Source organism: Stegostoma tigrinum, chromosome 20 (genome assembly GCF_030684315.1).
Source record: "Stegostoma tigrinum isolate sSteTig4 chromosome 20, sSteTig4.hap1, whole genome shotgun sequence".
NCBI classification, from domain to species: Eukaryota; Metazoa; Chordata; class Chondrichthyes; order Orectolobiformes; family Stegostomatidae; genus Stegostoma; species Stegostoma tigrinum.
In genome coordinates, this window is record NC_081373.1 from 45,937,876 (window position 1) to 45,952,235 (window position 14,360).

The 14,360-nt window shown below is 39.0% G+C and overlaps 1 protein-coding gene across 1 annotated transcript in view; it reads right to left on the minus strand.

The window, feature by feature from the left end:
- ptenb (phosphatase and tensin homolog B) overlaps nt 1-14,360 on the minus strand; it is a 158,707-nt gene that overhangs the window by 16,369 nt on the left and 127,978 nt on the right. The window lies entirely within an intron of this gene.

The following is a 14,360-nucleotide window of genomic DNA, read 5'->3' on the forward strand; positions in this document are numbered from 1 at the left end:
TCTGTTGTTGTGACTTCTGATTTTATCGACTCCAGTCCAACAGTGGCACCTCCACATTCATTCATAAGCATAGATGAAGAATAGGAGAAAAAGCCACTTTATTCCCCCCCATCCTGTGTTAAACTGTACGATGGTAATGTAATGCCACTGCAGTTTGGCAAATAGGTGCGGCATCATTGCCACAACACACACAAATGCAGCAATTCATCCAAGTAGGACAGTAATAGTTTCAATTGTAATGTCATAAATCATTATTCTCATGAAAGATAATAGGGAATATTGATACATTGTATCAACATTTATTCAGCAGAGAGGGGTGTAATTATAAACCCTCCAATGTTTCACTGGTATCAGGTGACCACTGAAGTTGAAACAAATGGCTGTACTTCACTGGAACCAAACAACAGAGCATAATTTAGCATTCAGCCAATGCAACAAACAACAAAATTCCATAAGAAAAACTACTTCTTCAAACCTCCAAGAACTGCCCTTGAGGGTTACTGCAGTACACCAGCTGTTGCTTTAACTATAATCAGCCAACTCAGTACACATTAGTAAAGGAACATGGGTTCATTCAGTTGAAATAGCTTAAAATCACATCAATTAGTGCTTTATTCATTAGGACATTAGCTGAAATCATTGTATTTGAAGATTTATAGCAGTTTCAAACTTTAAACTTTACAAAGCATCTTGCATTACATTCTTAACAATACTAAGAAAACTGATGTAAGTTGCGTAAAATGCAAGCATAATAAAATGCACAAATGTTCAATGCAATATTTGATAGCAAGTGAGACATTATAAGCTAGTGATGAGAGTTGTATATTAATTATTTTTCACAGCTTATTTACTTGCTAGTAGATTTCTTTTCCAAAATGGACACAAAATGCATAACATAGAAGACAGGAGAAGGAACTGGCCATTCGGCCCTTCGAGCCTGCTCCGCTATTCATCACGATCATGGCTGACCATCCGACTCAGTCGGCCTAATCCTGCTTTCGCCACATAACCTTTGATCCCATTCACCCTAAGCACAATATCTAGCTGCCTTTTGAATAGATTCAATGTTTTGGCATCAACTACTTCCTGTGGTAATGAATTTCACAGGCTCACCACTCTTTGGGTGAAGAAATGTCTCCTCATCTCAGTACGAGGATTCGGGGTAGATGATTTAGGACAGTGGTCCCTGGTTCCAGATACACCTACCAACGGGAACATCCTCCATGCATCTACCCTGTCTAGTCCTGTTAGAATTTTATAAGTCTCTATGAGATTCCCACTCACTCGTGTGAACTCCAATGAAAACCATCCTAACCTAATCAATATGTCCTCAGATGTCAGTCCCGCCCTCTCCAGAATCAGCTTGGTAAACCTTCGCTGTACTCCCTTGAGAGTTAAGCATTCTTCCTCAGAAAAGGAGACTAAAACTGCACACAATATTCTAGATGTGACCTCACTAAGGCCCTGTATAACTGCAATAACACAGCCCTGTTCCTATACTCGAAGCCTCTCGTGATGAAGGCCAACATACCATTGGCTTCTTTACCGTCTGCTGCACCTGCATGCTTAACTTCAGTGACTGGTGCACAAGGTCACCCAGGTCCCACTACACATTCCCCTCTCGCAATTTTCAACCTTCAGGTAATAATCTGCCTTCTTGTTTTTGCTTCCAAAGTGAATAACCTCACATTTATCCAAGTTAGACTGTATCTGCCACTGATTTGCCCACTCACATAGCTTGTCCAGATCATGCTGAAGAATCTCTGCTTCCTCATCACAGTTCACCGTCCCAACAAATATGGTATCATCTGCAAACTAAGATGTTAACTTTCTTCCCTTATCCAAATCATTAATAGGAGTAGCTGGGGTCTTAGCACCAATCCCTGTGGTACCCCACTAGTTATTGCCTGCCAATTTGAAAAGGACCCATTAACTCCTACTCTTTGCCAACCAGTTTTCTATCTATCTCAATACACTTTCCCCAATCCCATGGGCTTTATTCTTGCACAATACTCTCTTACGTGGGACTCTGTCAAACGTTTTTTGAAAGTCTAAATGTACCACATCGAATAACTCACCTTTGTCAACTCTACAAATTACACCTTCAGAGAATTCGAATAGATTTATCCAGCATGGTTTCCCCTTCATAAATCCACGCCGACTATGTCTGATACTGCCACTGCTTTCTAAATGCTCTGCTATGAAGTCCTTGATAATGGATTTGAGAATTTTCCCCGTTACCAATGTTAGGCTTGCTGGCCTGTAATTCCCTGATTTCTCTCTAACTCGCTTTGTGAATATTGGGGTGACATTAGCTACCCTCCAATCTGCAGGGAGTGTTTCAGAGTCTACAGAAGCCTGGAAGATGACTACCGATACATCCACTATTTCAAGAACCAAGTCCTTGTGTACTCTGGGTTGTAGATTATCAGGCCCTGGGGATTTATCTACCTCTAACCCCATCAATTTGACCCAAACCAGTTCTCTACTAATACTGATCTCCTTCACTTCTTCCCTCTCACTAAATTTTGCATTTGCCAACATTTTTGGTATCTGATTAGTGTCCTGTTTTGTGAAGACAGAATCAAAGTATGTATTCAGTTGCTCAGCCATATCATTGTCCCCTATTATACATTCCTCTGTTTCTCTCTGTAGGGGACTTACATTTGTCTTCACCAATCTCCTTCTCCTATAGAAACTCTTAATGTCAGTCTTTATGTTCCCTGTAAGTTCATAAGCGCACAATATTCTAAGTGTACGTCATAAACACATAATTTCCATTATGTGGATCCATCTTTCATTTATTTAATCTCTACATAACTTTAAATAAAGAATATCCATGCAGCATGTTAATCTTTTGAGAAGCCGTTTTATGGTATACACCATTGTCTTTCACCTCACGTATAACATTGAAGTGTCCTTATACCGTCTCTCAATATCTATATGCAAATTATATCTTCTCCTTTTTTCTATGAAAGGAGTGTTTTACTGCCAGAAAACAGAATCAACCCCTTACTGCCTCCAACTGCTCTAATAAATGATCTAGCCCTGTTCAAGCTATCCTATGCTCAGTTTCCCTTTTTGCTCAATTTTCACACCCTATTATTAGCTGCAGCATGAACTTTACAGTATAAATTGGCTGTAAAAGCACAGATAATCAAGCCTTAATAAAGCAATGTTACAGAGAACCCATGCTTACAAGATTGACTAATGAGGAAGGGCAGGCATGATTGGAGGAGATTGGAAATAATGAAACTGTTGATAAGTTTTCTGAAATGAACAGGTATATGTCATGAATAAAATGTCGATCAAATAAACTAGTGCATAATATTAAGGAAAATGTGCTTATGCTCTAGAGTTCTACATACTGGGAATATTGACAGGAAGAGGAAATATTTATGACAAGATAGCTATCAGTGAGGAAGTCACTCAACACATTATTTCGATTATCCAGAAAAATTTCAAATAGAACATCAAATGGTTTTCCAAACTAGTGCAGAATTCCACACATTCCACGCAGCGAATCCCTCTCATTGAACACTGATGCTCTTCCTGAATTGCACTTGCTCTTGGTTCCCAATTTCTCCAATTTAAAAACTCTTCATACTTGTATTTAAAACTCTTTATACCTTCACACCCCACCTCTAAACTTCTCCATCTGTACAATGCCTTAATACACTATTCCTGGCTTGCCTCCGTTCAAACCTCTACTGGTGACAAATTACCTGTGTTGTACAAACTGGAATTATGTCCCAAAACTCTTCTGGTTTACAACTCTCTTCAAACCCACTTCTGACAGCTTTTTCTCATCCTTTACATTGCCTTCTTTGGTTGGCTGTTGGACCCTATGAAAAGCTTTAAGACAGTCTTCTAAGTTGCTATATAACTTGTTACTACAAAATTAAGTAATGGATTTATCTTTTTAGGATTTACATTTATTATTTATGTACCTTTTTCAACACATTTCCTTTTTGGCTTCCTCCAGTTTTTACCCTATTATATTTTTTGACAACCTTGCAGCTTTTTTTGTGAAACTTTGCCAAACCTTGAATGCCTCCCTTATGACATGGATTACCAGAAATAGGCACAGTATTTACCCAAGGTGTGGTCTGGGTCTGAGGAGGGCATTATATAGTTTAAGTATAACAGCCATGAAATTACATGGTGGGAAGGAAATACAGCAGCAAATTTTCAGGTAATTTTCAAAAACATGCAAGCATTTCAAAGTAGTAATAATGAGGGAACCTCAACTAACCAATTTTAGCCAAAAAGGAGGAATTGCCGAGATCAGCACAAGTGAACATTTTTGATCCAGCAGGGAGATAGAAGCTACTCCAGGTTTATTTCCAGGGAATGGAACAGGGAAAGTGAGGCCTGTATTAGTGGTGAAGCATTTAGAAAACAGTGTTCAGAATACTGAACTGGGGAAAAACTAATTTTACGGGAGTTGAAAAGGTCTGGCCCAGGTGGATTACAATCCACGAATGACAGAACTAATAGTAAATAAGCAATGGGAGATCTTCAAAGATACAACAGTCCGGATACAGACTCGATCTGGTGGGGAAAGGGATGGCAAAGATAGACAATACGTTTACTGTCAGGTTTGCAATTTTTTAGAAGATCAAGAATATATCCAAGGACAGAGGAAACTCGAAAATGAAAACGGAAGCAAAGATCAGATGAGATGAACAAAGAGCTTGTTTTTATAAACACAAAGGATCATAGCGTTGTCATGATATTATGTCAACCTGAGAGACTGTACAAATCCCAAATGAAGGATGCCAGAAGGGTAGTGATAGTTTTCCTACCTCTAGGTATAACATTCTCACCTCTCACTGAGGTATGTCATAACATGTTTGACTAGGTTGATAAGTTGAATATAGGTTTAATACATAAAAATGTTTGATTAAAAATATTTCTTAACCAGTAAAAAGGACACAAAGCTAAATTTCAGCAGATTTGTGACAAAAAGATCCTGTGGTGGGAAAAGAAATGCTTACTGCTTCATATCAGAGATAGTAGGAACTGCAGATGCTGGGGAATCTGAGGTAACAAGGCGTGGAGCTGGATGAACACAGCAGGCAAAGCAGCATCTTAGAAGCAGGAATGCTGACGTTTCGGGTGAAGGGTCTGGGCCTGAAACATCAGCTTTCCTGCTCTTAAGATGCTGCTAGGCCTGCTGTGTTCATCCAGCTCCACACCTTGTTAGCTATTGCTTTGTACTTGCCTTCACTAATAAAAACAGTTTTGCCAATGTCAATGAAAAAGGGAGCAAATTTAAGATAAATTATAGATAGAACAAAATACATAAAAGAAACCCAGAATTGATGGGATATATCCTAGACTGTTTATGGAAGCATCAGTAGACACTGCAAAAGTTCTAGTTAAAATATTCCAACTCATCTACGATGTAGGAGTGGTGCGAGAGGACTAAAAGATGCTAAAGAGTGGGGCAGAGATGAACCTAACAACCACAGTTCAATTAGTCTCATATTGCTGGTGGGAAACTTTTTGACAAACTAATCTAGGGCCAAATTATTGGAACTTGAAAAAATACAAATTAATGTCATCCAGGACCTATGTTTTAAAAAGGCATATTGCATTTGGCCAACTCAACTTTCGCTGAATTAACTGAGGACTGAAGGCAGGAGTTAAGTTGCATATTTGGACTTTCAAAGAGTGCACCATAGTTTATCAAGCAAGAGGATTTAAAGAGCCAGAGGTGTACCAGATAAGAAATTTGTTAAGGGAAATTTGTTATGGAAAGCCGCGAGGATTGGTGAACAGTGATAATGGGAACTGCAGATGCTGGAGAATCCAAGATAACAAAGTGCGGAGCTGGATGAACACAGCAGGCCAAGCAGCAACTCAGGAGCACAAAAACTGACGTTTCGGGCCTAGACCCTTCATCAGAGCAGGGGATGGGGAGAGGGAACTGGAATAAATAGGGAGAGAGGGGGAGGCGGACCGAAGATGGAGAGAAATCAAGATAGGTAGAGAGGAGAGTATAGGTGAGGAGGTAGGGAGGGGATAGGTCAGTCCAGGGAAGACAGACAGGTCAAGGAGGCGGGATGAGGTGGTAGGTAGGAAATGGAGGTGTGGCTTGAGGTGGGAAGAATGGATGGGTGAGAGGAAGAACAGGTTAGGGAAGCAGAGACAGGCTGGGCTGGTTTTGGGATGCAGTGGGGGGAGGGGATGAGCTGGGTTGGTTCTGGGATGCAGTGGGGCAAGGGGAGATTTTGAAGCTTCCAAATCTCCCCTTCCCCCACTGCATCCTAAAACCAGCCCAGCCTGTCTCTGCTTCCCTAACCTGTTCTTCCTCTCACCCATCCCTTCCTCCCACCTCAAGCCGCACCTCCATTTCCTACTTACCACCTCATCCCGCCTCCTTGACCTGTCCATCTTCCCTCGACTGACCTATCCCCTCCCTACCTCCTCACCACCTATCTTGTTTTCTCTCCATCTTCGGTCTGCCTCCCCCTCTCTCCCTATTTATTCCAGTTCCCTCTCCCCATCCCCCACTCTGAAGGAGGGTCCAGGCCCGAAATGTCAGCTTTTGTGCTCCTGAGATGCTGCTTGGCCTGCTGTGTTCATCCAGCTCCACACTTTGTTATCTAGGATTGGTGAACAGTTGTTCTTCAGACTATGGAGGGTTACAGTCACCATGGGTTTGATGCTGGTTCTCATTCTCTTTTCCACGTAGAAGTACGTGACACTGACTTTGGTATACAGAGTATAATTTTCAAGTTTGCAGAAGAAATGGAAGTTGGTAATGTAGCAAATGGGGGTGAGGATTATAACAGATTTCAGGATTAAAAGTAGACTGGTAAATTAGACTGACATACCAGATGAAATTTAATGGACAGAAGCTTCAAATGATTCACCCTGATGGCAAGAATGAACAGAGGCAATTTGAAATGCGAGATAATGTTAAAAGGTGTTGTAAGAATAGCATTGTAGAGGGACGAGTTGAAAAGGTTGTTATAAAGGGATACAAATGGCAGGAAGTTGTATGGTAAACGTACATAAAACACTAGCTCTAATATTATAGCCAATTTCAGGCACATTTTAAAACTGAAAAGGAAGGGTAGGGCTGAGATTTTATAATTGCTCTGCAAACAAATCTCTCCACAGGCTACAGCAATAAGAAGATGTCAGAGTTGTACCTTGAACTGTTAAGCTTGTATTTCCTAACTTTTGTCCACTGCGACTTCAGTTTAGGCCTGCAAATTGACAATGTCATCTGAGGAGAGGAAGGAAAACAACAGACAGTAGGGATGAGGAAAAGGGGAGGAGAAGACATGAGAGAGTTTTGATAGATTGCTGTGGTAACATCGTGTAAGGGAGTCTCGACATCAGCCATTGAGATCTTGGAGCTTGCGATCCTACTTGATGTCCCAACACTCACTTTGGGAAACTATGTTTAACCCATGGAGGGTGCTATCAATTCTGGCCACTGTTTAAGAAATACAACTTTGTCTTTAAACTGTAGTTTATTAGTTTTCAAACATTCACAGACCCAAAGAATGAAATAGCACAGACAGAGGGTCAGGATTTACGAGAGGATGCTTATTTGAATGGTGACTCCAAAGAAAGACTTTAGCATGTGGAGAGATCAGAGGAAAAAGAAAGTATGCTTCTCCATAAAGCAGAGATGGCTAAATTAAGATTTGTCAGGAGATCAAAATTATCAAAGGGTTTGAGAGCAAATCAGGAGAAACTGTTATCAATGGCAGAGGAATTGCTAACCAGAAGACATAAATTGAAGATAATTAGCAAAAGACTTAGAGGCAACGTTAAGAAAATAAAATTATAAAGCAATGTGTATGATTTCAAAAATCGTGGCTTGAAAGGGTGGTTGAAACAGGTTCAAGAACAACTGATGACAGGTAAAAACGCCTCATAAATTGTAGAATGAGGAAAATTTGTGTGGCTGTAGGGAAAGCATTTGGGAGTGCAGCTAATTGTTCTGCTCTCTGAAACTGCCATGCAAGCTAAATAGGACAAATTACTTCCTTCTATGAATGTAAGATTAACGGGTCAAATTTTACAATTAAAGCTGTGCTGGTCTTACCGATGGCCAGAATTGTTAACAGATTCCATGAGTTAACATTTCAAGCTATATCATAAATATCCTCATACTACTATGGCCTGAGGAAACATTTGCTTGCAGAACAACCAAGATCTCATTTTAATACATGATGGATACCTTAATACCTGTTGCTTTCAGAATTTCATGACCTGCGTTGTCAAAGTAGCCTTCCTTGCTCTGGGCCTTGTCATTAGTTCTTTGGCCAGAGGAAGCTGCACTGAAATTCCAAACAAGAGCAAAAGCACTAAATCATCCAAAAGTGAACAGTCGATCAACTCCAAACCACATCAGAAGAGAAAGAGCTATGCAGGATTTGTTGGAAGAAGATTTCCTAAACAAAAAAGTTAAATGAGCAACATCACGCCTACAGTCGGAAATTTAGTTTTCCTCCTCCCCAACTACCACATCTAATTTCAGCACAAAGAAGCAAAATTGGCTGTGGTAATTGGAGGAAACATCAAGGCATTGTGGAACTTTCAAAAGTTCACTGCCCTGAAAAGTTCAGTCAAGACAGCAAAGCTTACTCTAAGAATGCACTCTCCTCAAGGTTATTACCTTACAAATAGTGAGGAATCAAATACTCCTTGTTGTCTTAAGAAGGCGTTGTATGACATTAAATGCAACTATCCAAAATAAGCTTTGTTTATCAAGTCTACAAAAACAGTTCATAAATCAAACACTGGATTTTATTCCAAGAATACCAAAAGATGATATTACTAACAGTGGATACAGTTTACTGAGCTAAAATGAAAGACTTTCTTGAAAAGAACAAGAGCTCAAAGATTTCCTAATCAATATATAAATTTATGGTGTCATCAACGGTTAATGCATGCACTCCACTAAACCTTCTGCATTACAAAAAAAAGACAGTAACTGTTTCTCGTGCAAATAATTTAAAAAGTATAAAGTGTTTTAGGGTTCCTTTCTAAATCTGTGAAAATTTTTTTTTCCAAATCACCACCTTAAAAAGGCTGAAACTGCAATTATACCATCTGTGTACAACGGTTTTCAATTCCACAGTGCATGCCTTCAAAGGAAAGGATTTTCTAAAAGCCAATAGTGATATAAACATTTAATGCTGGAAATAGTATTCCTCGAAGAAGCCCAACTTGACAGTCACGTAGGAAACTTATGGTAAGAGATTGCAATGGTTCAGTTTTCTAATTTGTAGAAACCTTGTATAAAATTCTAATGGAATGGTAAAACTTCTAAATAGTAGTGGCAGCTTTGGATGGTTGAAAATCTTGGTGCTTTGAGACCTTGCAACAAAAGAAAAGGTCAATATGTGAAAACTACTATAGAATGGATAGGCCTCAATGGACCTCTGTGCTAGCTTCAGCTCCAGAGGATGCACAAATACTTTACACCTCAGGGGTGTTAAGAAGAAAGCCAAGGATGATGAGGGTAAACTTGGGTTGTACCTGTACCACACAATACTCAAATCATATCGCAGATTGACTGACATAAGTGAGAGAACATTTTGTTTGGAAGCAACTTGCTGGAAAGGATTTCTTGTAGTGAATAGAACCGGATTGCTTGAAAATGAAGGCCAATGATTCAAGTAAATATGACTATGATTTGGAGTGCGGCTACTGACACTAAACTGTATAACTTCATGTGAAGCTGGATGAACACAACAGGCCAAGCAGCATCAGAGGAGCAGGAAAACTTGACGTTTTGGGTTGGGACCCTTCTTCAAAAATGAAGAAATTTCTGAAGAAGGGTCCTGACCCGAAACATCAAGTTTTTCCACTCCTCTGATGCTGCTTGGCCTGCTGTGTTCATCCAGCTTCACACCGTGTGATCTCAGATTCTCCAGCATCGGCAGTTCCTACTATGTCTGTACAACTTTGTAATGACTATGAAATAAAGGATTTCTTGTTTCCTATGTACCAGTTACTGGCACTGATTACGGCACTTTTTGGATCTATCTTGAATCTCTCTTTGTGAAACGTGGACTCAATATGGCAAGTCTGATTAGGTTTGCACAAAGATCCTGAGATCTGAGTGGGTTTGTTATAATGAAGATCATGACTAACGAAATGAATATTGCAAAATGATGTCGAAGTCCACAAACGGGGTGTTGAGAATGAATGTCAAAATATAAATAGCTGAATTGTTTCTCATCCTTATCTATTTGCTTGTTTACTCAAAATTTAAATGTACTTCTTGTAGTATATCGACATATGCTCTGTACAAGCAACCCAGACATCAACAACGAAGACAGTCACTTGTACAGAAACTCTTCCCTGCTACCATTGTTACCATCCTCTTCCTCCATAGTCATTTTCCAGTTCTGAAAATACGCCCACAGTTCTACAAAACCACCAATGTCTTTGGCAACATAGTTGCAAAGAATGGATCCTTCATAATGAAGAAATAAACAAACAAACAGTCATAAACAATCTGTGTCTGTATACAGCACAGACACAGATCTTTCGGTCCAACTCGTTCATTCTGACCAGATATCCAAAATTAATCTACTCCCATTTGCCAGCATTTAGCCCATATCTCTCGAAACTCTTCCTATTCACATATCTATCCAGATACCTTTTAAAATGTTGTAATTGTACCAACCTCTACCACTTCTCTGGCAGCTTATTCCATACATGTATCACACACTGTGTGAAAAAGTTGCCCCTCGAGTCCCTTTTAAATCATTCCCTTCGCACCTTAAACCTACACTGCCTAGTTTTGCACTCCCCCATCCTATCCATTTCCCTCATGACTTCAAAAACCTCTATAAAGTCATCCCTCAGCCTCTGATGCTCCACAGAAAATAGCTCCAACTTATTCAACATCATCACTCTAGATAGCTCAAACCTTCCAACTCTGGTAACATCCTTGTAAATCTTTTCTGAACTTTTTCAAATTTCACAACTTTCTTCCTATGGCAGGGAGACCAGAACTGCATGCAGTATTCTAAATGTGGCCAAACCATGTCCTGTACAGCTGCAACATGTCCTCCCAACTCCTATACTCACTGCACTGACCAATAAAGGCAAGCATACCAAATGACCAGATAATCTCCTTTGAAATATTGCCATAAGAACTCTTGCACAAGTGAACACAGGTAACATGTTATAGTCAGTAAGTAGTGGCACTGTTAATTGAGGACAGTGTTCCACACCAGAGTCTGTTCTTAGTTTGTGTTACTTAAAGAATGCCATTTGTAACTGTGCAGGAATCTCCCACTCTTGGCTCATCAGATTTGATTTTACACTCAAATCCCTGGAGTGAGGCTTGAAGCCACACTGTTTGGCTCAAAGGCTTATGCAAGTAATAGAACCATGTTAACACCATGGGGTTCCTTGCAAATGAACATTACACAACTGCACAGAAGGCTAATGCTGTCATGTGTTAGCTGCCATCTTGAAAACAACTTTACACTGGAAATAACATTTTAAGGGAAAGAGCAACAATGTTTGACACCAGTTTAAAAGTAGAACACACTGGTGAACTGTCCAAAGTTATGTCATTGAATAGCAGTTGGCTATTTCCTGATTGATCATAAATTACCAATAATTTCTTCACTACCAGACTCTCAATGAACAAAAACTGAAAGAACTGCGGATGCTGTAAATCAGGAACAAAAACAAAGCTGCTGGAGAAGCTCAGTAGGTCTGGCAGCATCTATAAAGGGAAAAACAGTGTTAACATTTCGGGTCTGGTGACCCTTCCTCAGAGCCCATTCTGAGAAAGGGTCACCGCTAAGAAAGGGTCATCAGACCCAAAATGTTAACTTTCTCCACAGATGCTGCCAGACATAGAAAACATAGGGAAAAAAAATATAGAAAAGTACAGCACAGTACAGGGCCTTCAGCCCACGATGTTGTGCCGTGGATAATCCTAATCCAAAATTAAAGTAACCTAACCTACATTCCCCTCAATTCACTGCTGTCTTTGTGCATGTCCAGCAGTCGCTTAAATGTCACTAATGACTCCACTTCCACGACTACCACTGGTAAACTATTCCATGCACTCTCAACTCTCTGGGTGAAGAACCTCCCTCTGACGTCTCCTCTATACCTTCCTCCTAACACCTTAAAACTATGAACCCTCATGGCAGTCAATCCTGCCCTGGGGAAAGCTCAGACCTACTGAGCATCTCCAGCAACTTTTTTTTTTAAATCAATGAACAAAGTAGATCAGCGCATTTCAATGTACACGTTTGATATTTCTTAACAGCGTAAATCATGATCTAAAACTTGCTCAAATGCATGTGCTAAATGCATTGAGGTTCTGCACCTGAGAATCACGTTTCCATACCCTTACAACCAGAAGTGCCTTTCAGAAAATGAAGGGAGAAAGTAGATAAAAATTATATTGGGCAATAATAATTGAAAATGACCAATGATTTATAATTCTGAATTTAGTAACTTGGAGTTGACTTTGGCTGGTGACTAGGGCAATGTCCGTACTACACGGGCAAATTGACAGAAGTTCAGAATTAAGCTGTTGCCAATAAAGTGAAAAGAAGCTTTCCAACAACAGTCTTGGGAAGCGCAAACCTTGGTAAATGGTCAATATTAGAGCATGATAAAATAGTGGTGCACTGTGGGTTACCCAACTGCCAATGCCCACAATGGGACAACTATAACCTTTTACCAGAGGATGAACAAATAAAAGACTTAATTTTAAAAAGGTGCCATTTAGTAAAATTTAATGGAAAGAAGTACGATGCATTTTGGTAGGAAAGATGAAGAGAGACTATTTTTAAAAGATACAATTCTAAAGGGGTTACAGCAATATCAGGAACAGTAACAAGAATGTACGCACAGATAATTCAAAGTGGCAATGCAATTTTACAAACCAGTCCAGGATTCATATTTAGGGAAGAGTATAAAAGCAAGGATGTTATGATAAACTTGTAAATTGCATCAGGTTCTGGCACCACAATTGAAGAACAAGGTGAAGGCAATATAGCATGCACAGAAAAGATTTACAAGTACAGTTCAAGGGATAAGAAACTTCAGTTAAATAGGTAGGTTGAAGAAACTGGGCTGTTCTATTTGGAGAAGAGAAGATTTAAGATTTGACAGATATTTTCAATATAGTGAAAGATCAGTTGAAAGCGGATAATGAGAAAATGTTTCCCTTAAAGGAAAGAATGGAGAATGAGGGACCCCAATTTAAAGTAACTGCCAAAAGAAGCAAGGCAACATGAGACTAAACTTTCTTTAAAACACAGCAGATGGTTAAGATCTGGATTGCATTGCTTGGGAGAATGACAGAGGCAGATTTGATCAAGGCCATCAAAACAAACTTAGATAATGACCTGAAAAGAGAAAAAAAATTGCAGGGGAATGGAACTGGCTGTGAGTCGAAATGGATGCAGAATACTCTGTGCTATAAAAATTTACACAGGAGTGATCAAAGACATGAAAAGAAAAGAAAACCAAACAAAAAGCATGCATTGGTTTAAAATAAGAGAATGGACAACTCTACAAAAAGAGAATGCAAAGACGTAAAAGATAACTAAAGTAAATATTGATAAAGAAAGGAAAAATGAACAAGGGGGTAGCCTTTTTAATTTTTCACCTAATTCTCTACTAAAATGAACAGGAGTTTACAGGAGAGAGTGGGCGAAAATAGGGAAAAAAATGCAAAAATTTAAACACCTCAGTGAACTTTCCTTTCAACACTACTTTCTATCAAACAGACACTGTTAACATTCAAATAAGGTGCAAATTAAAATACAATTCCAATTAGAAGATCTCAGTTTCAGTCAGTCAAAGTAGGTATTCATAAAATGGATAGTTCTGTAATGGAATAATATGAACTTAGTAATATTTATAAGGTGCTGATTCTCCAATATAAACAAGGAATCAAAGTTTCTAAAAAGATTAAACAATTCAATTTAGGGCTGTGTAACATGATTTTTCTTCAGTTCTTAAAAATTTATTTCCAAATTACAATTCACTGCTGTGTTTTGTTACTGAATACAACATGGCAGATTTCTGCAACAAAATTATAACCCAATCCTGTTTTGGCAGTGCAGTACCAGAAACAGCCAAATGTTCATGCGGAATACAATTATTTATCATATTCTAAGCAAATAAGATAGGCATGGGTATTATACATGTAAAAATTAGTATTCTGTAGATATTTCAACCATTTTCTTTTCTTACACCAAAATTTATAAGTTTGAAAATATTAAACTTGGATATGTTTTATTTAAAAGTTGCTTTGAAATATCCTTAAAAAATACAAAAATTAATCCTAAGTTTTAAACTAATTCAGTGAAAAGTCTTGCAAATCCTTTTCC